The following is a 3,881-nucleotide window of genomic DNA, read 5'->3' as shown; positions in this document are numbered from 1 at the left end:
TATTATTAGTCAGACACATCATGCTTTTGATTGAAAACACCACCATTTCCTTTTAGGTAACATTTCTTGAAATGCAATGGAGTTTCACTTTGTTCCAAACTCCACCATCATAATTTTATTATGAAATTTTAGGAACCTAATGACTATATCTACTTGGAAAATGTGTTGTAATGCTCTTTTTAACATACTTTAGGAAGTTAGTTCTACTCCCAGAAGCTAAATGAGCATACATCAATTAATCAATAGAGGTGTAGATAGAACAAAGAGAATAACAGCAAAAATTAACAAAAAAAAAGTTATAAACATTTATTTATGAACCCATTTTGCATTGTTAAGCATCAAGACTTACTAAGGCATAACAGAGCCCATGAAAAGTTGCAGAAGGAATACATAGTCAAGCTACATCAAGTCATTAGCTAGTAAAAAGTACAATTTGTTTTGCATCATCATCATAAGAAAAGAGTCAACAAATCAAATAATTGCTTCTTTCTTGGCATTCCTTCCACTAATTCTTCCTACAAGAAGAAAATTTAGATTATGTTCTACTATTGGGAAAAAAATGTCAAATAACATTAACTAACGACATAATATTAAGTTATTAACCAATACTTTTAAAGTGGATAAAAAATAAACTGCTATAAACAAAATAATTAAAATTTAAGTGTCTGTTGGGGGTATTTTGGACAGTTTCAAGCAAAAAGGAAACAAAATCATAATTAAAAAAAAACAGTAAGTTTAAATCATTATTCAGTTCCATTTTTGATCAGCCAATTCCGCATTATCAACATGTCATGTAAGAACCTCTTAAAATAAAAAAGAAACAATCTATACGGAATTGTGATAAAAAAATTTTTTGCCCATTTGAAGATAATGAAAAATGAATATCCCGTGAAATGAGTCTTCTCACCTCAACTTCCTAAACCAAGCAACTTTCATAAGAAAAAAAAAACCTTTTTCATCTATTCTTTTCCCTCTAAGGTAAAGTTTCATATTGCCAATGAACATCTCAATGCCATTGAGAAAAGAACTTGTATTTTTATATGATTCTTATAAAATCCCTGAAAAAATGAGCCCAAAATTGTGTAAGAATAAGAATATAGTTGTACAAAAATACTAAAATTTAATACATACTTACCATCCTTCAGGAATCATTGACCACATATACATTAAGTTGGAAATGTAGCAAAGCCATTTGATAAATACCAATTTAGTATAAGTCTTATTCTTGTGTTGGCAATCCTTCTACAAGAAAGAAGGAACATTTTAAATAAAAAGTTTAGATACAACGAAAAACTAATTACTATAACCTTATATAAAAAATTTAGATACATTGAAAAGCAATGAATTTATGATAAAAAAAAAATAGTTGCAAACTGATATAGATATTTTGGTTCAAGCGTTTTGTCAAACAGTTAGTATGCATTTCCCTTTGTCATGTTACCTTATTTTATGAGGCCAGCGACTCTGTCTTCCACAACTCTCTAAACACCATTGCTATCATCTTTCAATCACAAACAAATTACAATAAGAAAATAGTGATAGATGAGGTAACGATAGTATAAGAGATGATTCACTGACCATATAAAACTCATCCAGACCTGCCCTCATTGAGGAGGAAGAAGGAATTACCAGTTGAACAAAATCAACATTGAAAAAAATCCACAAGGTTTAATATCAAGAATTTGTCCAAACATGAGACCCTCTTGAGTTGCCATTTCTATTAAATCATACTCAAAATCAGCAAAATTTCATATTTCTAACACCTAATTGCTTTATAATACTCACCGGTAGCTTCATACAAGGCTCTAATACTTTGTCGAGATGTTCCATTGTTTTGTATAATTAGCCCTACAAAATATAAAGCCCCGTCATAATCAAAACAAAATAAAACCAATTTAAATTAATCGAAAAATCAAACAAAGTTATTGTGGTAAAGTTTTTAGAGTCTCATAGATAGAGGAAGAGAGAAAGAAGGTTAGATTCATACCTAATAAGGTCGATTTTAATAGAGGGTGAGATCGTAGATAGAGGAAGGGTGGTGACGGTGGGTATGACGAATCCTAGCAGAACGGTGTGTAGCGGAGATACAACTATCATTAGGTCCGACGACAAGAACCAAAAACCCTTGAAGCATGAGAATTTTGAGGGTTTGAAGGAGGAAAGTGACAGTGTGTGGTAAGAAGGAAGGTGGAGTGAAAGAATGGGAAAGAAGAAGCAGTCATACCTTAAATTGAGGGCTGCAAATCTTGATATATGAATCGATAAAAGGGAATGGACCAATATTTAGGAGATGCGGGTGAAATTGGGGCAAAAAAATTAGGTGTATTTTGAATTCCTGATCTTTAGGAATCACGGAATTGAAGGAACTGAGAAAAAATAGTGGGAAGAAGTTGAAAGAAAATGACAATACGGTGAAATAAAGCAGGGGCAAAATTGGTATTTTACTTTGTATGAAATGAGTGGTTTTGAGTGGACACGTGGCATAATGGTTTTGTTTATTATATAGGGAGATATTTATGTCCAATTTCTTAATGACGATTTTTTTACGGTTATTTTTCTTGTATCACATAGCTACATGTTCCAAATCGTCAATGTATTACATCTCTCTTTGAGTTCGAGCACTTTCTAATGCTTTTGAGATCTTGTAAATTGCGCCATATATTTGTTACAGCAAATCTCTATATTTTGATAATTTTGATTCTTGCAATCTTGTTATTGTTTAAAATTTGTTGGTTCATAAATATCATGTTTTGGTTAGTGGTTATATAATATTGTTACCAAAGTAACATCTATTATTTATTCAATTTAGTTCTAAATACATTAAGTACTATACGATATGGTTTACGTGAACTGTGTTCGACCCAAAGGTAGACACAACTTTACCAATATTTTAGGTTGCCAATAAACTACATTTATGACATGTTTATTTATTTTCAGAGTAAATTAATGGACACGATATATCGCAAAAGTGATCTCTTTTGTGAAAATTAATTTACAATCAACTTAAATTTTATGGTTTGTTTTTATTAATGCAGATATTAATCGACCCAAAGGTAGGTTAATATTTAGTCGAATAAACATATGTTTGATGATAAATATGCGACAATTTTTAGGTTAGATGTCATTAATAAGTCAATCCAAATAAGGACTTATTAATTGACATGATATACTGTCAATTCTTATTATGAAAATTTATAGTTTATGTGTTTATTAATGCGAGTATTAGCCACCCAAATGTAGACTGATATTTGTCTGAATAAACATATATGTGGTTAATAAGTCAATCCAAAGAGTGGCTTGTTAATTAACATGATTTATTGTCAATATTTATCTCTAAAAAAATGATATCTCTTGAAAGTTAGTATTATTCTCCAACGACTTGATATTATTGTTGTGTTGATACCTTGTAATGATGTCATAAATTGAATTTATTGATTACGGTTTATGGATTAATGAGCATCAAAAATAGATTTGTTTATGTTTCAATTATGGTATTATATATGCTAACATTGATCACATTTATGATTCATGTACTCAATGAGATTAACTTTAAGGAATAAAATGAGGGCATTATATTATGTTAGTTCTTAATTGCATGGATACTGACCTTGCATTTTGCATAGAGTAGCATTCTTTGAGGATGTTGAGTTTGGGGGAGAAACAAGGTTAAAACATTGTCCTTAAGGAGGAATCAATCTTGATTCCTATTATTGCTTTCGATAGTATGCAGTTTATGAATCAGTGATCAACAATGTTATTCAATTTCCCATTCCGAATACACAAACTCAACAACCTTAACTTTGGATATCCTATGCGTGGTACCACATTTTTCATCAATTTATTATCTCTTTTGGTTTTGAGGTAAATACAGTAGATGATTT

At 30.4% G+C, this 3,881-nt stretch overlaps 1 long non-coding RNA gene across 4 annotated transcripts; it reads right to left on the bottom strand.

Moving 5' to 3' along the window:
• Positions 1-314: 314 nt before the first annotated feature.
• Positions 315-2,336, bottom strand: LOC145073555 (uncharacterized). Of its 4 annotated transcripts, none has more exons than XR_013691422.1 (5): positions 1,988-2,336; positions 1,579-1,848; positions 1,442-1,501; positions 908-1,242; positions 315-515 (listed from the first exon to the last, which is right to left on the bottom strand). It is a non-coding gene; the product is annotated as an uncharacterized LOC145073555 (long non-coding RNA). The 4 variants fall into 4 exon arrangements; XR_013691420.1 differs by having other exon boundaries at positions 315-1,058; positions 1,136-1,242; XR_013691421.1 differs by having other exon boundaries at positions 315-1,242; positions 1,579-1,717; positions 1,786-1,848.
• Positions 2,337-3,881: the final 1,545 nt, after the last annotated feature.

Source organism: Lactuca serriola, chromosome 9 (genome assembly GCF_051521515.1).
Source record: "Lactuca serriola cultivar US96UC23 chromosome 9, Lser_US96UC23_V15, whole genome shotgun sequence".
Taxonomy (NCBI): Eukaryota; Viridiplantae; Streptophyta; class Magnoliopsida; order Asterales; family Asteraceae; genus Lactuca; species Lactuca serriola.
This window is presented reverse-complemented; position numbering and strand designations above follow the sequence as displayed.